This window comes from Petromyzon marinus, chromosome 56 (genome assembly GCF_048934315.1).
Source record: "Petromyzon marinus isolate PM22_M1 ecotype Great Lakes invasive population chromosome 56, UKy_Petmar_22M1.pri1.0, whole genome shotgun sequence".
In the NCBI taxonomy this organism is placed as follows: domain Eukaryota; kingdom Metazoa; phylum Chordata; class Hyperoartia; order Petromyzontiformes; family Petromyzontidae; genus Petromyzon; species Petromyzon marinus.
Genome location: NC_133722.1, coordinates 9,205,349 through 9,228,939, shown reverse-complemented (window position 1 = coordinate 9,228,939; position 23,591 = coordinate 9,205,349). Strand labels below are relative to the sequence as shown.

The 23,591-nt window shown below is 55.4% G+C and overlaps 1 pseudogene; it reads right to left on the bottom strand.

The window, feature by feature from the left end:
- The window catches only part of LOC116954785 (cyclic AMP-dependent transcription factor ATF-7-like), a 114,457-nt pseudogene that overhangs the window by 39,480 nt on the left and 51,386 nt on the right, over positions 1-23,591 (bottom strand).

Sequence of the window (23,591 nt, the reverse complement as noted above, 5' to 3'; positions counted from 1 at the left end):
TTCGCCGCCTTATAGCCCCGAAGGAACCTTTCTTCACAAACGCTGCTTTCCCTGAAGTGGGCGCCGTCACTCTGGGAATAATGTGCTGCTGCTGCTGCTGCTCCACCCCTGGTGCAAGGTCCCGAGTAGCCACCGCTGCACTTTGCCCCGGCACTTAGCGAGGCTCACAAACAGCTCCTTGTGTCCCCGACGCCCGCCTCGCTCGCCCGCCCGCCCGCCCACCTCCACAAAAGTCACGATGGAATGTTGCATTAGCACGAGACTCCCACCGCCCACTCACTTGTTCTCTCGCTCGCCCTCTCGCTCGCCCAGCCGCCCGCTCCCTCGCCCACTCGCTCACCACGATCATTCCCTCTCTTGCATCTCACTCTCCTCACTGCTAGCCCCACCTGCTCACCAACTTGCTCTCCCCCTCCCCGCCCCGACTCACCTGCTCACCCGCTCGCTCCCCTCTCACTCGCCCACTTCCTCACCCGGCCAATCGCTCCCTCGCCCACTCACTCACCACAATCACTCCCTCTCTTGCCTCTCACTCTCCCGCCGACTAACCCACCTGCTCACCAACTTGCTCTCTCCCCGCACACTTACTAACCTGCTCTTCCCTTCGTTCGCTCACCCTCTCACCCTCCCCTCACCCAGCCACTCAATCGCTCACCTACTTGCTTGCTTACCCACTCATCATCTCCCCCCCCCCCCGCCGTCCTCCTCACTCGCATTCTCACATGCTCAGCAACTCGCTCATTCACTCGGTCCCTCTCCCGCTCACTCTCCCGCTCACTCGCTCCCTCTCCCGCTCACTCGCTCACTCGCTCCCTCTCCCTCACCCGCTCACTCGCTCCCTCTCACTCGCTCACTCTCCCTCTCACACCCTCACTCGCTCACTCTCCCGCTCACTCTCCCGCTCACTCTCCCTCTCACACCCTCACTCGCTCCCTCTCCCGCTCACTCGCTCCCTCTCACTCTCACTCGCTCACTCTCCCGCTCACTCTCCCTCTCACACCCTCACTCGCTCCCTCTCCCGCTCACTCGCTCCCTCTCACTCTCACTCGCTCACTCTCCCGCTCACTCTCCCTCTCACACCCTCACTCGCTCCCTCTCCCGCTCACTCGCTCCCTCTCACTCTCACTCGCTCACTCTCCCGCTCACTCTCCCTCTCACACCCTCACTCGCTCCCTCTCCCGCTCACTCGCTCCCTCTCACTCGCTCCCTCTCCCGCTCACTCGCTGAACCCCCACCCTCGCTCACTATTTCTACTCTTTCACTCTCTTGTCGCTCACTCTCTCACTCACCCCCTACTCTCACCCTCTTCTCCCTGGCTCCCACCGCCCCCTGCCTGGATAGCCCCCACTGTTCTGGCACCAAGCCCGGGATGTCACACGGTGGCCATCAGGGAAGTTTGACAGCTTGCCAGGGCGGCTGTGCGAGTGGCTTATTGCGGATCGAGTACGCTTCACGTTTATACCCCCTCGCTTGTTCGCACTCTCACTCGCTCGCTCTCACTCCCGCTCTCTCTCTCGTTCTCTCTCTCTGTCTCTCTCTTGCCCCGCTCTCTCTCTCTCTCACTCTCTCTCGCCCCGCTCTCTCTCTCACTCTCTCTCGCCCCGCTTTCTCTCTCGCCCCGCTCTCTCTCTCGCTCTCTCCCGCCCGCTCTTTCTCTCGCTCACTCCCTCTCTCTCTCGCTCTCTCCTGCCCGCTCTCTCTCTCGCCCCTTTTTTTTCCTTGACAGACTGAAGTTACATAACCCAAATAACGCATCGTGTGCAGAATGTCAAGAGCAAGCTCCCCTACGCGCGTGCAGTGAAAATCAATCTATAGAGCGCGCCCGCCCATTTATATATTTGTTTCGTACGCTTGCTCAGTTCACGTGTCACCAACCATCTCACGTTCACGCGTCCATCGCCACTGCCCTGGTTACCCACTAACTTCACTCGTCGATTCCTCCACCGGAGCTGACGACTCAGTGTCCAGCAGATGCTGACTCTGTTGTCTCCACCGCCACCACCACCACCACCACAACCTCAATCACCACCACCACCTCAATCACCACCACCACCTCAATCACTACCACCACCTCAATCACCACCACCACCACCTCAATCACCACCACAACCTCAATCACCACCACCACCTCAATCACCACCACAACCTCAATCACCACCACCACCTCAATCACCACCACCACCTTAATCACCACCACCACCTCAATCACTACCACCACCTCAATCACCACCACCACCTCAATCACCACCACCACCTCAATCACCACCACCACCTCAATCACTACCACCACCACCACCTCAATCACCACCACAACCTCAATCACCACCACCACCTCAATCACCACCACCACCTCAATCACCACCACAACCTCAACGACCACCACCATACTGTGTTGTGTGTATACATGTTGTATGTTTGATGTGTGCATGTTGTATGTATGGTGTATGTGCGTGCGTACACATGTTGTATGTTTGATGTATGTGTGCACGCATGTTGAACTTCTGTCGCAGCTCACGTAGCCAGCCGCGCTCATCGGAGGTACGCGGGGGGGGGGGGTAGGACAACAAACTAAATACTAAAATTAGTTCTAGAGAAATTCGTTTAACATCTTCAGCGGCTTCCTAAGGGAAGAGCGTTCCAGACGGCCGCAGAAGCGCATCTGAAAGTGCCGAGCGACGCGGCGACCGCCCGCGTTTGTTCGACGGTTAGCCAACAAGCCGCCGAGGGCTTCGGCTCGTTGACAAGATCAGAAAAGTTTTGCGATTAATTTGTGGCAAGCACTTTGTGTGCAACAGAGTGGGACCTTGTGATAATGCGTTCATTCGGCAGCATACTGCAAGCGGCAACGACAACACTCACCCACTCAATCACTCACTCACCCACTCGCTCACCCACCCACTCACTCACCCACTCCCTCACCCACCCACTCACCCACTCACTCACTCACCACGCTGCCAGTCACAACAACTCACTCACTCACCCACTGCCTTACCCACTCAACTCACCCACTCACCACACTGCCAGTCACAGCAACTCACTCACCCACACGCTCACTCACCCACCCACTCACCCACCCACCCACTCCCTCACCCACCCACTCACCACGCTGCCAGTCACAACAACTCACTCACTCACCCACTCAATCACTCACTCACCCACTCGCTCACCCACCCACTCACTCACCACGCTGCCAGTCACAGCAACTCACTCACCCACACGCTCACTCACCCACTCACTCACTCATCCACTCAGCCACTAGACTGCCAGTCACAACAACTCACTCACCCACCCGCATGTCAAAAATGTTATAAATTGATGTGCATTTTAATGAGGGAAAAAAGTATTTGACCCCTCTGCAAAACATGACTTAGTACTTGGTGGCAAAACCCTTGTTGGCAATCACAGAGGTCAGACGTTTCTTGTAGTTGGCCACCAGGTTTGCACACATCTCAGGAGGGATTTTGTCCCATTCCTCTTTGCAGATCTTCTCCAAGTCATTAAGGTTTCGAGGCTGACGTTTGGCAACTCGAACCTTCAGCTCCCTCCACAGATTTTCTATGGGATTAAGGTCTGGAGACTGGCTAGGCCACTCCAGGACCTTAATGTGCTTCTTCTTGAGCCACTCCTTTGTTACCTTGGCCGTGTGTTTTGGGTCATTGTCATGCTGGCATACCCATCCACGACCCATTTTCAATGCCCTGGCTGAGGGAAGGAGGTTCTCACCTAAGATTTGACGGTACATGGCCCCGTCCATCGTCCCCTTGATGCGGTGAAGTTGTCCTGTCCCCTAAGCAGAAAAACACCCCCAAAGCATAATGTTTCCACCTCCATGTTTGACGGTGGGGATGGTGTTCTTGGGGTCATAGGCAGCATTCCTCCTCCTCCTCTTCCAAACACGGCGAGTTGAGTTGATGCCAAAGAGCTCCATTTTGGTCTCATTTGACCACAACACTTTCACCCAGTTGTCCTCTGAATAATTCAGATGTTCATTGGCAAACTTCAGACGGCCATGTATATGTGCTTTCTTGAGCAGAGGATTTCAGTCCTTCACGGCGTAGTGTGTTACCAGTTGTTTTCTTGGTGACTATGGTCCCAGCTGCCTTGAGATCATTGACAATATCCTCCTGTGTAGTTCTGGGCTGATTCCTCACCGTTCTCATGATCATTGCATATCCACGAGGTGAGATCTTGCATGGAGCCCCAGGCCGAGGGAGATTGACGTTCTTTTGCGTTTCTTCCATTTGCGAATAATCGCACCAACTGTTATCACCTTCTCACCAAGGTGCTTGCCAATGGTATTGTAGCCCATTCCAGCCTTGTGTAGGTATACAATCTTGTCCCTGACATCCTTGGAGAGCTCTTTGGTCTTGGCCATGGTGGAGAGTTTGGAATCTGATTGATTTATTGCTTCTGTGGACAGGTGTCATTTATACAGGTAAGAGATTAGGAGCACTCCCTTTAAGAGTGTGCTCCTAATCTCAGCTCGTTACCTGTATAAAAGACACCTGGGAGCCAGAAATCTTTCTGATTGAGAGGGGGTCAAATACTTAATTCCCTCATTAAAATGCAAATAAATTTATAACATTTGTGACATGCGTTCTTCTGGATTTTTCTTGTTGTTATTCTGTCTCTCACTGTTCAAACAAACCTACCATTAAAATGATAGACTGATCATTTCTTCGTCAGTGGGCAAACGTACAAAGTCAGCAGGGGATCAAATACTTTTTTTCCCCTCACTGTAGCTCAGTGGGTCCATACCTGTTAAGATAAAACATCGGCTTTGTTTAGTTCACAAGCAGCAGTGTGGGTACTCGTTTCAAGGCCGATGGGACTAAGGCACATTTGTCTTTCGTACGTGGGAGACAGCGGAAGGAGTTGTTGCGAGACAAATTGGGGGGGGGGGGTGGGGGGTGTGGAGGTGGTGGGATGAATTGAAAAGCGGTCATTACCGGCACACACACACACACGCACGCACGCGTGTTCTCACACGTATCACTTTACAATCAAAATGCAGCGGACCCTAACATTACCGCCACTTAATCCGTTAGGCAAAGAAAAACGGCGATCTCTTCCGCCAATAATAACCTCCGAGGGCGTCGGTGGCGCTCACGTACCGCGTTTTACAGACCTGAGCCCGTGGTGGAAATTCCACGTTCGTATGGCGGTGGGGGGGGGAGGGGGTTGGGCAAGTCTGTCCATAGGACAACCAACTGTTGACTTACCCCACAAAGCGGCACTTATTTGATCGATCCTGGAGGGATGATGGGCCGAGTCCACCCCCCCTTCCCCAATCCCTAGCACAAACCACGACACGCTACTCGCAGAGCTTCTGACTTGCGAGCCGCCCGCTCTGCCGCCAAGTCACAGGCCGCCGGATATTCCATCAGGGCAGAGTCCTCGCGTCACGCGCGGCGGTGTTCACACCACGGCGCGTTCCCGCTACAACGCCGTTCTTCCACTCGGGAACACTTTTCGCACAACGCGGAACTGCGCACCCCCGTTATAACGCAGGACACGCGCCCCCATGATAACGTGTAACACGTGGGATGCGCACACTGTGACAACGCGCTCCGTTATAACGCTTTTTCTTGAGCGGTCGGTGACGAACTACTTTCTTGAGCCGAGCGAACACAAGTGATACAGTAACGCGGAGTGATACAGCTAACGCGGCGGTGTGCCCTTCCAGCCACGTGTCCCGCAATCTCACAGTGCGTAGCAGTCTTTACATCGTGCCTCGCCACACTTCACCGTTGCTACATTATTTACGTTGCTACATTATTTACGCTGCTACATTATTCACGGGCACTTTTCAGGAACGCATCCCAACTACCGCCACCGCGCTGAACGAGGACTCGCTGCAATTGGCGATCGGTTCACAAAGCCGCAGAAAATAATATCGAACCAACCTTTCGGATGAACTTTTCTGCCAAGCGCCGGACGCGTCTCATTCTCAAAACAAGTTCGCTGCTCCCGTAAGTGCTTGTGAGAATCAATAATTTCCAGGTGGCTATAATTTCAGTTTTAATATCAGCGTCATTTGTGCTGATCGCATCCCACAACGCTGTACGTTAATTATCCACACGTCCATAACCACTGTTACTAATGCACACGGCACGGCAGCTCAAGTCACCGCGTCGTTACATTTGCACCCCTAGCTTCTCAGCGAGAAGTGAAAGGTCCCATAATAATGGTGGCTCCTAATACATCGTAATTATTCAAATTGCATGTCCAGGAAAGCCTCACCGGCTCTTAGAGATTCACGGCAATCTTTTTTTCCCGGTATCGAGGCTTCGAGACAAACCCTTTGCGGCCAACATCACAGGAGGTACCCCAAGTGGCCAAACGCCACACACACCGATTGCAAGGCGTCGGAGTCTGCATTCACCACACGCCCTGCTCGTGGCAACAGGCGCAAAACAAACGCGCTTAGATGATAATGCTTAGGTAATAATGCTTAGATAATGCTTAGATAATAATGCTTAGATAATAATGCCTATATGATAATGCCTAGATAATGCTTAGATGATAATGCTTAGATGATAATGCTTAGATGATAATGCTTAGATGATAATGCTTAGATGATAATGCTTAGATGATAATGCTTAGATAATAATGCTTAGGTAATAATGCTTAGATAATAATGCTTAGATGATAATGCTTAGATAATAATGCTTAGGTAATAATGCTTAGATGATAATGCTTAGATGATAATGCTTAGATAATAATGCTTAGGTAATAATGCTTAGATAATAATGCTTAGGTAATAATGCTTAGATAATAATGCTTCGATAATAATGCTTCGATAACAATGCACTGCATTGTCTCCGAAACCGATCGTCCGCTGGCGTAGGCCAATCAGGTTTCAAAGGCAATGCATACATTATCAAAACGGTGTTTTGTTTGCACGTTTTACAGCAAAGGTAACGCCTACGCTTTTTTTCATCGGTCTTAAGAAGATTGTTTATCAGGAGGTGTCCTTGCCAACATCTTTTTGGGGGGTGGGTGGGTAGAACAATCACCCGCACCCCCCCCCCCGCCGCCCCGTCTTTAAAACACAGACTTATTCTGCGGGAGTAAAAACATTTAAATCAACAATTTATAAAAAGAAAAAAAGAAATAACCTCCACCCCCCCCTCCACAGCCCCCTTTTCTCGCAATTAAAAAAAATAACAGGATCTTCCTGAGCGGCACAATAATGTGAATTGAACTTGGGAAGGGTGGCGCCAATCCCCCGAGTTTCCTAATAAAGCTCACGGGAAGGGTTTAACGATTGTGAACCCGAATAATACGTTGAGCATTAGAACAACATTCATATTATTTTTTATACATATGTAGTGGAGTAAATACGGAGTCTACGGGTCTCTGTGTGAGCGAGTCTATGGGTCTCTGTGTGAGTCTACGGGTCTCTGTGTGAGTGAGTCTATGGGTCTCTGTGTGAGTGAGTCTAGGGGTCTCTGTGTGGTGAGTCTACGGGTCTCTGTGTGAGCGAGTCTACGGGTCTCTGTGTGAGTGAGTCTATGGGTCTCTGTGTGAGTGAGTCTACGGGCCTCTCTGTGAGTAAGTCTAAGGGCCTCTGTGTGAGTGAGTCTACGGGTCTCTGTGTGAGCGAGTCTATGGGTCTCTGTGTGAGCGAGTCTATGGGTCTCTGTGTGAGTGAGTCTACGGGTCTCTGTGTGAGTGAGTCTATGGGTCTCTGTGTGAATCTACGGGTCTCTGTGTGAGTCTACGGGTCTCTGTGTGAGTGAGTCTACGGGTCTCTGTGTGAGTCTACGGGTCTCTATGTGGTGAGTCTATGGGTCTCTGTGTGATGAGTCTACGGGTCTCTGTGCGAGTGAGTCTACGGGTCTCTGTGTGAGTGAGTCTACTGGTCTCTGTGTGAGTGAGTCTATGGGTCTCTGTGTGGTGAGTCTATGGGTCTCTGTGTGAGTCTATGGGTCTCTGTGTGAGTGAGTCTACGGGTCTCTGTGTGAGTGAGTCTACGGGTCTCTGTGTGAGTGAGTCTACGGGTCTCTGTGTGAGTGAGTCTACGGGTCTCTGTGTGAATGAGTCTATGGGTCTCTGTGTGAGTCTACGGGTCTCTGTGTGAGTGAGTCTACGGGTCTCTGTGTGAGTGAGTCTACGGGTCTCTGTGTGAGCGAGTCTACGGGTCTCTGTGTGAGTGAGTCTACGGGTCTCTGTGTGAGTGAGTCTACGGGTCTCTGTGTGAGTCTGTGGGTATCTGTGTGGTGAGTCTATGGGTCTCTGTGTGGTGAGTCTGTAGGTCTCTGTGTGAGTGAGTCTACGTGTCTCTGTGTGGTGAGTCTATGGGTCTCTGTGTGAGTGAGTCTACGGGTCTCTGTGTGAGTGAGTCTACGGGTCTCTGTGTGAGTGAGTCCATGGGTCTCTGTGTGGTGAGTCTATGGGTCTCTGTGTGATGAGTCTATGGGTCTCTGTGTGAGTGACTCTATGGGTCTCTGTGTGAGTCTACGGGTCTCTGTGTGAGTGAGTCTACGGGTCTCTGTGTGAGTGAGTCTATGGGTCTCTGTGTGAGTGAGTCTACGGGTCTCTGTGTGAGTCTACGGGTCTCTGTGTGAGTCTACGGGTCTCTGTGTGAGTGAGTCTATGGGTCTCTGTGTGAGTGTTAAATGGTGAGATCGCGCGTGGGCAGGGCAGTACGGGTCATATTGGGACAGCCAGGTGCGATGGCTGGGACGGTGAGGTAATGATTAGGCCAATTAAGCCAGAGGACCAGCGACGGCTGTGATTGGCTGATGTTGTCAGGGCTGAAGTGGCGTCATAATGTCTGGGCAAGGAACAGGTGCACGAGGACGCGGAGCGTCGGTGGAACGCGGGATAATTAATTGGGGAATAATGAGAGCGGGGATAAATTGGGGAGACGCGAGGATAGAGGGGAGTGGTGATCGGGGGCGGGAGACGGAGGACGGCAAGCAGGGGAGATAACGGAGAGGAGAGAGCAGAGACGAAGCAGCCAGCAGTGGAGAGAGCACAGTGAGAGCGGAGAGCAGAGACGAAGCAGCCGGCAGTGGAGAGAGCACAGTGATAGCGGAAGACAGAGACGAAGCAGTTAGCAGTGGAGAGAGCACAGTGATAGTGGAGATAACGGAGAAGCAGAGATTGGAGAGGCAAAGGCGGCGAATGAGTCGAGCGAGCCGTGACAACAAGGGAACTGTGAAGCGTCGAGGGCATGTGGAGAACTGTAAATAAAGTGGTGTTGGAAGAAAGGCAAAAGTTGTCCGAGTGAAATCAACCACTACGCATATAATCGTGATAAGCACTATTTATAAAAGCCGCGCAATATTTCGTCAATCGGACAGCACACGTTCGAACGGGAAATCGGGAGGCGGAGCTTGGAGTCCTTCGTGTTAGAGCCTGGACAGGTGAGAACCTGGACAGGTGAGAGCTTGACCCAGGTGAGAGCCTGGACAGGTGAGAGTCTGGACAGGTGAGAGTCTGGACAGGTGAGGGCCTGGACAGGTGAGGGCCTGGACAGGTGAGGGCCTGGACAGGTGAGAGCCTGGACAGGTGAGAACCTGGACAGGTGAGAGCATGACCCAGGTGAGAACCTTGACAGGTAAGACCATGACCCAGGTGAGAACCTGGACAGGTGAGAGCTTGAACCAGGCGAGCGCCTGGACGGGCGAGAGCGTCAGCGACTCCGACTGCGGGGGTCACCCGGGGGCGTGGGTCACGGTCACCGCCGCGATCATCTCGGTCCGTCGCACGCGAGGCTCAATCGTCGGGCGTGCACGGGGGGGGAAGGGGGGTCCCTTCGCGACCCCGTCCTCCGCACCACCGACTCTTAGTCTCGTACGACTCTTAGTCTTGTACGACTCTTAGTCTCGTACGACTCTTAGTCTCGTACGACTCTTACGTCTCGTACGACTCTTAGTCTCGTACGACTCTTACGTGTCGTACAACTCTTAGTCTCGTACGACTCTTAGTCTCGTACGATTCTTAGTCTCGTACGACTCTTAGTCTCGTACGACTCTTAGTCTCGTACGACTCTTAGTCTCGTACGACTCTTAGTCTTGTACGACTCTTAGTCTTGTACGACTCTTAGTCTCGTACGACTCTTAGTCTCGTACGACTCTTAGTCTCGTACGACTCTTAGTCTCGTACGACTCTTAGTCTCGTACGACTCTTAGTCTTGTACAACTCTTAGTCTTGTACAACTCTTAGTCTCGTACGACTCTTAGTCTTGTACAACTCTTTAAAGGCGGCGAGATTACCGCTGGCCCAACTTGGTTGACGTGTTGCGCCGTTGGACTCGGCAATGAACCCCCCCTGGCCACCCAGCGTACGGGGAAAGTAAAGGGCGCCGTGGTGGCTGGGAGATGTTAACAACCCCGCCAGGTATACAGGAGGTCGCGGGTTCGATCCCGACCCTGAAGCCTGCTGTGTATTTGGAGTTTGCGTGTCAACATGATAAGCCACTTCATTGAGCTATCATTTGTGATAGCAAGTGGGGTCTTACCTGATTTAAAAAAAAAAGTTTTTTTTTTAAAGTTGACTATCGCAAAGTAGCAAAGTATTTTCGCGTCTTACTTGACCATTGGGACGCTCGCGCAGGGGGACGGGGTCCGAGCGAGAGGGACGGTGAGACAAATGGTGAGCAAGACAGACGGTGAGACAAATGGTGAGCAAGACAGACGGTGAGACAAATGGTGAGCAAGACAGACGGTGAGACAAATGGTGAGCAAGACGGACGGTGAGACAAATGGTGAGCAAGACAGACGTCGAGACGAATGGTGAGCAAGACGGACGTTGAGACAGACGCAAAGTTGAGACAGACGGACGGTGAGACAGACGGTGAGCAAAACAGACGGCTGAGACAGACGCTGAGACGAATGGTGAGCAAGACGGATGGTGAGACAGTGAGACGAATGGTGAGCAAGACGGACGGTGAGCAAGACAGATGGTGAGACAAATGGTGAGCAAGACAGACGCTGAGACGAATGGTGAGCAAGACAGATGGTGAGCAAGACGGACGGTGAGCAAGACGGACGGTGAGACAGACGATGAGCAAGACGGTGAGAATGACAAATGGTTGCGACGCGCCCCCCCTTGCGAGGCTGAGCAGCGAACTTTTAATCTCACGAGGCTGAAGAGCAGGCCAGCTCGCATTCCGGGCCGGCGCTCGCAAAACCCTAACGGACTCGCGCGTGCGTCTGCGTGCGCGAGTGTGTGTGCGTGCGAGTGTGTGTGCGTGCGAGTGTGTGTGCGCGCGAGTGTGTGTGCGCGCGAGTGTGTGTGCGTGCGAGTGTGTACGCGTGAGTGTGTCCGTGCGTGTGTGTGCGTGAGAGTGCGTGAGAGTGCGTGCGTGCGTGTTCGTGCGTGTGTGTGCGTGAGAGTGTGTTCGTGCGTGTGTGTGCGTGAGAGTGTGTGCGAGTGTGTGCGTGCGTCTGCGTGCGTGTGTGTACATGTGTGCGTGCGTGTGTGTTCGTGAGTGTGTGCGAGTGCGTGCGTCTGCGTGCGTGTGTGTACATGTGTGCGTGCGCGTGTGTGCGTGCGTGTGCGTGCTTTTGTGGGGAGTGGCAGCGTAGCGGGCGGTTAGCGCGCTGCGCTACAAACCCGGCGAACCCGAGCTTTCGATTCCTGCTCACGGTCACCAACGTCGGTGACGATGCGGTGTGCAGTAAACACCGCCACTGGAGAGACAAAGGCGGCCGGGCGTGGTGCTGGCCACCCACCCCCTCGTGTGCTGCGTTGGCCTCCATAGTTGCTCGCTAACAGCACTTACCCCCGAAAGTCTGCAAAGGCTATACAGGGGATCTTTGTCTAGTTTTGTGTTTGCGTTCCGGATTTCACGGCAGAGGGCCCATTTATTTATTTATTCTTGCCCAATTATTTCTCTTTTATAAACCTCGTCACCTCCAGCAGAGCCCACCCACCCCCCCTACCGTGCCCCCCCCCTCCCCCCCCCATACTTACAAAAATCTCCCGTATAGCCTTCACAGCCGGTCAGGGCAAGTGCTGTTAGCGAGTATAACCTACGAAGGCCGGCGAGGCACACGTGGGCGCGGGGCGGGGGGTGTGGGTGGCCAGCAACCACGACCGGCCCTCTCTTTCTCCCCAGCGGCGGCGACGTTTGCACGCCACACCAGGTACCCGTCTGAAGCCCGAGTAGACACAGGAGAGAGCCCCTGGAGCGGCAACGGTGACGTTGGTCAGGAGCGGGAATCCAACTCGGGCCGTCGGGTTTGTAGCGCCGTACCGTGACCACGACACCCCCCCACCCCCCCCCCCCCCCCCGTACCCACCGCCCCGAAAGACTGCTGCCGGGCAAGCGTGGTCGGCGAGCACCTATTAAGGCCCGGCACGGTGCCACGATGGGGCGGTGCAAAGGGGCACCCCACGCCCGGCGTACGTTGAACTTCTTCCGCGCCGTACGTAGCCAACCGCACCGACCGGAGGCGCTCCCCGCTGTTGGCGACGAGACAAGCACCTTGGCAGCTCCCTACCCCCTCCCTGACCACTTCCCGCTTGCGGTCACCACTTCACTCACCGCCGCCACCGCCGCCACCACCGGATTCCCGCGGCGGGTCCGCGAGCGGTCATTCTGCTCTGATCGGCACTTCGAAAGGAAGAGCCACCAACCAACTCACCCACCAACTCACCCACCAACCAACTCACCCACCAACTCACCCACCAACCAACCAACTCACCCACTCACCCACCAACCAACTCACCCACCAACTCACCCACCAACCAACTCACCCACCAACCAACTCACCCACCAACCAACTCACCCACCAACCAACTCACCCACCAACTAACCAACTCACCCACTCACCCACCAACCAACTCACCCACTCACCCACCAACCAACTCACCCACCAACTCACCCACCAACCAACCCACCCACTCACCCACCAACCAACTCACCCACCAACCAACCAACTCACCCACTCACCCACCAACCAACTCACCCACCAACTCACCCACCAACCAACCCACCCACTCACCAACCAACCCACCCACTCACCCACCAACCAACTCACCCACCAACTCACCCACCAACCAACTCACCCACCAACCCGCCAACCAACCCACCCACCCACCAACCCACCCACCCACCAACCCACCCACTCACCCACCAACCAACTCACCAACCAACCCACCCACTCACCAACCAACCCACCAACCAACCCACTCACCCACCAACCCACCAACCCACCCAACAACCCACCCACCAACCCAGTCACCCACCCACCAACCCAGTCACCCACCCACCAACCCACCCAACCCAACCACGCTCGATCCATCACGGGAGCCGACGGTCACCAACTCTCACCGCCGCCCCGCACGAGCGCGTGCCCCCCCCCCCCCCCCACTCCGAGACTTCTGGGAACTGCTGCGTCACTTCGCACCTCGGCCCCTTGCGAAACCTTCTTCCGGGTGCGGAGCGTCACCTTGACGCTTGACCCAGAGACTAACGACAGGGGCGGCCGCCTGGCGGGTCGGGAGGAAACCCGTGAATCCGGCCCGCGACCAGATTGTTCGCTCACACGGCAGACCTTCCGGTACGCAATGGGACTCGACGACAACGACCACCCCCACCCAATGTGGGGCCTTAGCAGACCGTTCGGGTGGCCAGCTTCCACGCCCGGCCGTCTTTGTCTCCCCCAGTGGAGATGTCTACCGGGCACCGCACCAGGTACTCATTTGAGGCCGAGTCGACCTAGGGGGAGAGGCCCAGGACCGGTTCAGAGAAATCGCCACCGGCGTCGGTGGCCGTGAGCGGGAATCGAACTCGGGTCGCCGGGTTTCGTAGCGCTCACCGCTATGGGTGTCCAACGCGCACACACACGTACACACACGCACACACACACGTACACACACGCGCGCACAACAGAACGTTCTCTCACCAAGGAAAGCTCTCAGTACGGAGTGAGACACCCCCCCCGTCCCCCACCACATCATGCCGGACACCGACTCACCTTTCGTAATAAAGACTACGCAATTTATTTTTGCGTCTGCGTGCGTGTGTTTTGTACATCCCGCGCGTGCACGGTGTGTGGTGGTTGTGATCATTGCAGTGGATGTTATGTTTTACGTGCGATAAACATCGTAGTCTCTGGAATACACGACCCACTTTCATCACTGCGTTTTTAAAGCAAAAAAAAGGTTTGGGGGTGCGTCTTTTAGTCCGACAGCCGTATGTGTGCGTGGGCTTGTTAGTGTGCGCGTGGGGAGTTCCGATTCCCGCTCACGGTCGCCAACAGCAGTGACACTATTATCTGAACCGGCCCTGACTCCTCTCTAGGTTGACTCAGCCTCAAACGAGTACCTGGTGCAGTGTGTATAGAACATCAACATTGGGGAGACAAAGGCGGCCGGGCGCGAACCTGGCCACCCGCCCACTCGCGTGAGTCCGCTTTTTTATTTTGCAACGTTTGTTTCCGGAACTTGCCGACTCGCCCCTGCTGGACATCTGTAAAAAAAAAGAGCTTCATTGCTCATCGGATTCCTCCAGTCTAACTAAAGATTCTGTTAAAGACACACGGGGGAGGGGGGAGGGGGGGGGTGTGGGATCTTTGTCTCGTGCGGCGTGTCCGCGCGTGTACTGACCAGACACGATGACCGAGTCGCTGCGGGGAGCCGTGAACTTCAGCGTCATCTCGTGCTTGTGCTGGTGGATTGCCAGGTATCCCTCGTTGTCGAAGCGCTGCTCGCCACAACGCAACAAGGACGGGGGGAGGGAGAGAAAGATATTGACATGCGCAGGCAGCAACGCTTGCTTACAATACAACGCCCCCCCCCCCCCCAATCCAATGTCTCTTCACCAGCCAGCCAAGGGGGTACCCCCCCCGCCCCCCCTTTCCCATCACTCCCCACCCCCAAAGTGGGAGCCGTCCCTGCGCGGCAAAGAGGCGAGCGAGCGTCGCCAGCCCGCGGATGAGCACGAGCTTCTCCAGGAGGTGGGGGGGGGGGGGGCCGCTGTTGTATGTGTAGTGGTTGATTTCACTCGGACAACTTTTGCCTTTCTTCCAACACCACTTTATTTACAGTTCTCCACATGCCCTGGACGCTCCACAGTTCCCTTGTCGTCACGGCTCGCTCGACTCACTCGCCGCCTTTGCCTCTCCAATCTCCGCTTCTCCGTCTGCTCCGCTGTCACTGTGCTCTCTCCACTGCTAACTGCTTCGTCTCTGTCTTCCGCTATCACTGTGCTCTCTCCACTGCTGGCTGCCTTCACTTCAGCTCTGCTCCACGTCTTGCTTCGTCCAGTCCCCGAATCCGACTCCCCTCTCTCCTCGCGTCTCCCCCAATTTATCCCCGCTCTCATTATTCCCCAATTAATCAGCCCGCGTCCTCGTGCACCTGTTCCTTGCCCAGACATTATGACGCCACTTCAGCCCTGACAACAACACCAGCCAATCACAGCCGTCTCTGGCTCCCTAGCTTAATTGGCCTAATCATTACCTCATCGTCCCAACCATCGCACCTGGCTGTCCCAATATGACCCGTACTGTCCTGCGATCTCACCATTTACCCCCATGCGCGTATTTACTCCGCTACATATGTATGTATGCACGCTGAACTTCCATTGCAAACACGTAATTTAGGACATTTAAAAACAAATGTCAGGCCTTTTAGCGGCATATGGCATTCTTGTGGCGCAAGGCGACGGTACGTGCGAACGCATGTTGAACTTCTTTCGCACCGTACGTAGCCAACCGTGCTAATTAAAAGTGCACGGTGGGGGGCGGGGGGGGGATGGACAACAAACAAACGCACAAAAGCCATCCTCAAGAAGTGAGTTTTCAATCGAGATGACTTAAATGCGCATGAGCTCCAGTGGCTTCCTGAACGTCCGCTCACGGCGCTAAAACCCGCACGGAGTTTTGGCGGCAAAGTCTGGGACGGCGGCTGCAGCGGCAGGACGCGGCGAGGGGGAGGGGAGGGGCCTGGGGGAGGGGAGGGGGGGCTGGGGGGGGGAGCCTGGGGGGGCCTCCCCTTTCCCGCAACGGCATCGCACGGGGGGGACACGCCCGACGGCCGCCGTCTGGCGGACGGCCGCGCGTAGCTGCCCACGGCCGCGGTACTAACCGGGGCTTGGCACGGTGGTGGTGGTGGTGGTGGGGGGTCATTGTCAACCACGCGGAGGCGAGGTCAACGGTGTCCCCCCCCCCCGCCCCACAGTCACGTTTTGTTCAATCGCGGGCGGGGGTGGTTGGGGTTGGGCGAGCGTCATTTATATTTTATATTTTTTCAGCGGCCGTCGATTTTGTTTTTACTCGCATGCGCACTTTGTTACTCGGAGGGAGGCGGGGAGAGGGGAACACGTGGATTAGATTGCATTTCGTAGCAGCGTTACTGATGATGCTGTTATCTATCGTGGCAGGCCGAGTGGAAGTGCTGTTGACTTGCCCGTTACGGTGTAGTGTTCATTGGGAGTAAGCGCGCTAAGTCACTCGGCTATCTGTGTCTGCGGCCTGTGGAAGGTCTGTAGGTGTGCACGTTTACACGCATGCGCAACACGTGTACACGCGGAACACGTGTGCACACGCGTACACACGTGCATGTGGAACACGTGTCCAGGGGCCATCCGTTTAGTACGTACGCATGGAGGGGGGGTTTAACCCAAATGCGTACGCTTGCGTATGGGGGGGGTCTACTGACAATATACGCATAGGAAACGGGGGGGGGAGAGGGGGGGTGTAGCCACGCACACACGTGGAACAGGTGTACACACACAGAACACGCGCACATGTACACACGTGCATGTGGAACACGTGTAGACACGCGCACACGTGCAACAGGTGTGCGCACACCTGTTGCACGTGGAGAACTCCATCTTACTTCGAATCGGCTCCACCATCGCGGACAGCGTTCACCGCTTAGCGTGCCACGTGGGGCGAGTTCAACAATCATCAACAATCATCGGGCGCGTGCAGCGTGGAACGATTCCATTGGTCAGTTTAACATGTGGCGGTAGAAAGCTTTCGCGTAAATACAAATGTGTCGCTAAACCCGCCACCACCCGAAACAGCCAATTAGTGAGGGTTGTCACGTAAACATAACATGCCAATTAGTTACCTGTACAGCACACCGGTTGTGTGTTGGAGAGCAAAGCCGCAACATTTACGATCGGAGTACGACGTTTCGCCAGTTAATTACAACACAGCCTCTCATCAGGCGGCAGCCAGTTGTAATTACTGGCGAAAACGTCGTGCTCAGATTGTGAATGTTGCGGTTTTGCTCTTCAACGCACCGGTTGGTGCTGCACTAGTGACGAATTGGCCACGTTCTGTTGACTTGACAAACCTTACTGATTGGCTGTGTCGGGTGGTGGCGGGTTTAACGGCGCCATTTATTTATTTATTTATGCGATCTAACCCAAAACAACCTGCATTATGGATATTGGTCGCTGAAAGCCGACGTGTCAAACGGAGTTACTACTCCAACACACCGGTGTGCTGGAGAGAAAACACACAACATTTACAATTTCAGCAGTACTGTGACGTGACCGATGATGCCGTTATCTATCGTAGTAGGCCGAGTGGAAGTGTTGTTGACTTGGGCGTTACGTTGTAGTATTTATTGGGAGTAAGAGCGCTAGACACTCGGGTGGTGGTGGGTGGGTGGTGGGTGGTGGTGGGTGGGCGGTAGTGGGTGGGTGGTGGGTGGGCGGTGGTGGGTGTTGGTTTGTGGTGGTGGGTGGTGGTGGCGAGTGGTGGGTGCTGGTGGGTGTTGGTTTGTGGTGGTGGGTGGGTGGTGGTGGGTGGGTGATGGTGTTGGGTGGGTGTTGGGTGGGTGGTGGTGGGTGGTGGCGAGTAGTGGTGGTGGTGGTGGGTGGTGGTGAGTAGTGGTGGGTGGTGGGTGTTGGGCGGTGGTGGTGGTGGTGGGTGGTGAGTAGTGGTGGGTGGTGGGTGTTGGGCGGTGGTGGGTGGTGAGTGGTGGTGAGTGAGTGGTGGTGAGTAGTGGTCGGTGGTGGGTGTTGGGCGGTGGTGGTGGGTGGTGGTGAGTGAGTGGTGGTGAGTAGTGGTGGGTGTTGGGCGGTGGTGGTGGGTGTTGGGCGGTGGTGGGTGGTGAGTGGTGGTGGGTGGTGGTGGGTGTTGGGCGGTGGTGGTGGGTGGTGAGTAGTGGTGGGTGGTGGGTGTTGGGCGGTGGGTGGTGGTGAGAGAGTGGTGGTGAGTAGTGGTGGGTGTTGGGCGGTGGTGGTGGTGGGTGTTGGGCGGTGGTGGCTCGCGAGGACTGGAGGAGTTTTGGGGAAAGCCTGGCAACGCGCTGCAGTGCACCGTGGTCCGACCGCAAGGTAACCAATGAGAGGCCCGCAACACGTTTGGTCGAGTGAAAGCCTACGGGCGGTCACATGCTTTAAATGACGCGCAGTCCAGCCGGAGCATCTCGAGAGCGCGGCGTAGCTGCAGGGGCTAGCCAGGTGAGTTATTCAGGGTCACGTTTGAATTTTGAGAGAGAGCCAGAGACAAACAGAGAGAGAGAGAGAATTCTTTGTCCTTCGGTTCCCTGTTGAATTAGCGTGACGTTGAGGACACGAGGGGGGGGGGCGGGGGGGGGGCGAGCGTGTTTTAAGGCCCTCCGTTACGATACGATCAGCCTCTTGTTTCCGTTTGGGGTGAATAATAACCGTGCCACCCCACAGAGGCTGGCAACTTCCTAAACCATCGCCAGCCAGGGTTTACCCGAGGGGTGGCGGTGGCGGTGGGGGGGTGTGGTGGGGGTGGTGGTGGGGGGGTGGTGGGGGGGGGGGAGGAACCTACGGTGCATGGTCCGGACGTGACCGCCACTAAATTTAATATTTTTTTATTTTACAAAGTAAGGCCCACTGAGCTATAACAGCTCAGAAGTGACCTGGCGAACACAAATGACAGCCCAACCAAGTGGCTGCTTATCGTTGGGAAACGTACAGCAGTAGCCGCAGGCTCTAAACGCGCGTTATTCGTTCTAAACATGGAGGGGAAAAACCGGAGGACCCGCAGGAAAATCCAAGTGACCACGGGGAGAGAGACACCGCAAACTCCAAATATGCAGCAGCAGGCGTCACAGGGTCGGGATCGAACCCACGCCCTCCTGTATACCAGGCGAGGTAGTTAACATCTCCTAGCCACCGTGGTACCACACCACCACGAGGGCCTACCACTTCGAATGGAGTTCATCCATCCCATCGATGGATGACTCCATTCATACATCTGTAGAGGTGTTAACTACGCGCTGTTGCGTAACCTGCCTTGCCACCAGGGCGGTGCAGCATTACCCCTGGGTACAACGGTTGGGGTCAGTCGAGGTGAAACGGATCGTGGCCAGGGTTTGGTGCGAACCAATCAGACGGTTCCACGTGGGAATGTATGATTGGTTCTACCTGGCCACGAAGGGGTATAAGACGGGTGACCCAACGGACCTCGGGGGAGTTCTCTCCCTGCACGAAGATAGAAGACTGGGCTGAAGCCTAGCTAGGACCCTGGACCAGCCTCCCAGCCCTTCTAAGGGCTAAGGCTCGGCATACCCAGTGGTCAGGACCCACCGGGCCAGCGGTGGGTCAGATAGCCTCCCCTAGGTCCTAGCCGGAGGACTAGGATAGCGGTAGACGTGTGAGTCCCGCCAAGTCCAGAGGCTGTGTACCTCCCTAGGGTATCGGGTGAGGGGACCGAATATCCCTCTGTGTGTGTTAAGCGTTGTATAAGGAAATAATACAATAAACAGAGTGTGCCTCCTAAAGAAGTCTGCTCGTCCTTACAACACTACACATCAGTGGGAGGCGAGCAGCTTATTGGTTGGCACTGATCGTGCACGCCAACGGAACTACATTTCTCAAGTGGCAACAACACCGCGCTTCCGACATTTAGCACGCCTCGCAAACAGAATCTGCATTCATGCCAGAGGAGGAATCTGATGAGCAACGAAGCTCTTTGTCACATGTCTCCGAGCGAGGGAGGGGGGGGGGGGCTAAAGGTCAGCAATTTTCACTTGTTCACTTCAAACATCTTGGCAGGGCTAATCGATCCACCTGGAGAGTATTTGCAATGATCTGGAGGCGACACAGTTGTGTGTCTAACTGTAGGGCGCTCGGCCTACTTCCGTCACCGCTACAAGGGCACCTCCCTTTCTACCGAGTCACCAGGTCAGGTTACGCTTCACGTTACTATTGGACAGTCCGCTGAGGTGTGTGCGCGCGTGTGTATTCGAAAAGCCCGGTCCGGCCCCCCATAAAGCAAGAGGTTCCCTTCCTCTGGGCTCAGAGCATCACTTCCTAGCGGCCACCACTCAGCATGCCTGTGGGGGTTCACTCCTATTCGTGTGCATGTTGAACTTCTTCCGCGCCGTACGTAGCCAACCGTGTTAAATCGGCGGTGCGGGAACAGAACCTCATTGGCAGCGACGGTTCAAGGGAATGATAACAAAGCCCCTTTGTTAGATCTGCTGCGCCTTATGAACACGTCAATAATGATCATTAATAAGAAGGACAATTATTTACACGCAGGAAAGCCTCGAAAGGGGGCACTCCTGTCGAGGGTTGAAGAACCTCCTCACATAGGAATAGGTTTTACCCTTTTAACTGGCACAAAAAACTGACACCTTTATTCAAGGCATCATGTTTGCAATAACCACAACACAAGCAGTCAAAATGCAAACAAAAAAGACAACTCTGATAATAATATGCACTGTCCTTGAATTTGATTGGTCCACACTTCGGGACGTTCGGCCCAACGAGTTTCACGACCGCCGTGGAAGAGATTTCCGCGGCCGTGCCGCGTTGCGTTTTTGGGTTTGTGCCACGCCAGAGAGAGGGGGGGGGGGGGACAGTTCTGCCGCCCGCACAACCCTGGTCCACCCCTGGCGGTTCATGGCAAAGCGATGGACGCGAAGACTTTACATCTAATTTTTTTTTTTAATGGGGGGGGTGGAGGGGGGTGGAGTACCCAGCGCTCCAACCTCCGCGCGGGGTCCCCGCAAGCCGCGAACTTAAAAAAAAAAAATCGGGTATGCGCGCTCGCGACCGATAAAACCTCGGTTCACTCCCCACCACCGCCCCCCCCCCACCACCACACCGCCCCCCCCCCCCCACCACCACACCGCCCCCCCCCCCCCACTACGCCGACCACGTCGCGCTTTCCCGCCCGGCGACAGCAACCGCGGCGCGCAAAATCCACCGGACCCCCTTCGTTGAAAAAGAGCTTTTGTGGCTCCGTCGGATACCTCCGGTGTGAATGAACGTTCTGACGACCGCCGAGAGATAAAGGGCGGCCCGCAGAAAACCACTCGGCAGGGTCACCCCCGGGGGAAACGGGACGGCGGCGACGTTACGACGCTAAATAAACACGGGAGACGTTTACTCACAGGATGGAAATTTGGAAAATGTGACCGGGTGAAAGCCTGTTGACGGGGGAGGGGGAGGGAGGGGTGCTGGTTATTTCCCTCCCCCCCCACCCCCCCTCTTCCACGCCCTATTGCGCTTCGGCGACGTGTAACAGTGCCACCGTGTCGGTGACAGTAAATGTGTTGTTTCCGCAGTTATTTACTTGGTGTACCGCGTTCGCTTGGGCAACTTGTGTCGGGTGGGAGCGGTGGGCACGGCGGCTAAAACGCACCCTGGCGGCCGGCGTTCAGCACCCTGGCGGCCATCCGCGTTGGAGATTCAAGGGCCCCGCGGCTAACGTCAGTCGCGAGTAATATCCAGAACCGGTCCCAGGTGCCTCTAGCTAACCCACCCCCCCCCCCCCGTCTCCTTTTGCCAATCCGCACTGACCAGCGTGGTGAAGTATGGTCAGCCAACGCGCTGCGATGAGGCCGGCAGCTCACGCACGATGCCAGAATCTGAATATTTATGCCGGAGGCAGCCAACGAGCTGCAAAGCTCCTCTCACGGATGCATTGAAGGTCCCGCACTGCGCGTCGCAACGAGCACAAATAATAACCGAGCTGACTTGCGCGCAGTCGCGGATTTGTGCTCCATGCACAATTCCACACGTGAAGTTGATTTGATCCGTTCGAAGGATGATAAAGCCCTCCCCGCTTTGTGCTCCCCCACCACCCACGACCCCCCCCCCCTCCACCTGACCGCCCCCCCCCGCCACTAATTCCCCAGCCCCCCCCCCACTCCTCTCCCCTGTAAGCCAAGAGGGAACCAACCACAACTGTGATAGCACAAAGTGTTCACAGCGCGACTTGCTCGACGCAACACGAGGTCACGTGTGGAACATATGCGTGGAATGCAAGCAGCTTGCTCGCGCGTGCGTGCGTGAATGTGCGAGTGTGAATGCGTGGGAGAGAGTGTGAGTGCGCGTGTGCATGCTAGTGTGTGTCCGTGTGTGTGAGTGTGTGAGTGTGTGCGTGTGTGAGTGTGTGTGCGAGTGTGGGTGCGTGGGAGAGTTTTGATAACGAGCGTGAGTGCGTGGGAGAGTGTGTGAGCGAGTGTGAGAGTGTGTGAGCGAGTGTGAGTGTGTGAGCGAGTGTGAGTGTGTGTGCGAGTGTGAGTGTGTGAGCGAGTGTGTGAGCGAGTGTGTGAGCGAGTGTGAGTGTGTGAGCGAGTGTGAGTGTGTGAGCGAGTGTGTGAGCGAGTGTGAGTGTGTGAGCGAGTGTGTGAGCGAGTGTGTGAGCGAGTGTGAGTGTGTGAGCGAGTGTGTGAGTGGGAGAGTGTGTGTGCGAGTGTGAGTGTGTGAGCGAGTGTGAGTGTGTGAGCGAGTGTGTGAGCGAGTGTGTGTGTGTGAGCGAGTGTGAGTGTGTGAGCGAGTATGAGCGTGTGAGCGAGTGTGTGAGTGTGTGAGCGAGTGTGTGAGCGAGTGTGAGTGTGTGAGCGAGTGTGAGTGTGTGAGCGAGTGTGTGAGTGGGAGAGTGTGTGAGCGAGTGTGTGAGTGTGTGAGCGAGTGTGTGAGCGAGTGTGAGTGTGTGAGCGAGTGTGAGTGTGTGAGCGAGTGTGTGAGTGGGAGAGTGTGTGTGCAAGTGTGTGCGTGTGTGAGCGAGTGTGAGTGTGTGAGCAAGTGTGAGTGAGTGTGTGTGTGAGCGAGTGTGTGTGTGAGGGAGTGTGAGTGTGTGTGCGAGTGTGTGAGCGAGTGTGAGTGTGTGAGCGAGTGTGAGTGTGTGTGCGAGTGTGAGTGTGTGAGCGAGTGTGAGTGTGTGAGCGAGTGTGAGTGTGTGAGCGAGTGTGTGTGAGCAAGTGTGAGTGTGTGAGTGGGAGAGTGTGTGAGCGAGTGTGAGTGTGTGTGAGCGAGTGTGTGTGTGAGCGAGTGTGTGTGAGCGAGTGTGTGAGCGAGTGTGTGAGCGAGTGTGTGAGCGAGTGTGAGTGTGTGAGCGAGTGTGTGTGTGTGAGCGAGTGTGTGAGCGAGTGTGTGAGCGAGTGTGTGAGCGAGTGTGTGTGTGAGCGAGTGTGAGTGTGTGAGCGAGTGTGTGAGCGAGTGTGAGTGTGTGTGAGCGAGTGTGAGTGTGTGAGCGAGTGTGTGAGCGAGTGTGAGTGTGTGAGCGAGTGTGAGTGTGAGTGTGTGAGCGAGTGTGTGAGCGAGTGTGCGTGCTGGGAGCTGCGCTATGAACCCGGCTCAAACCGCAAGTGTATATGAGTCTGTGCGTCTCAACAGGAGGCCGTGTGAGGAACTGTGACTGCAGCCAAGGGCAATCCATCACTCACACCACGTT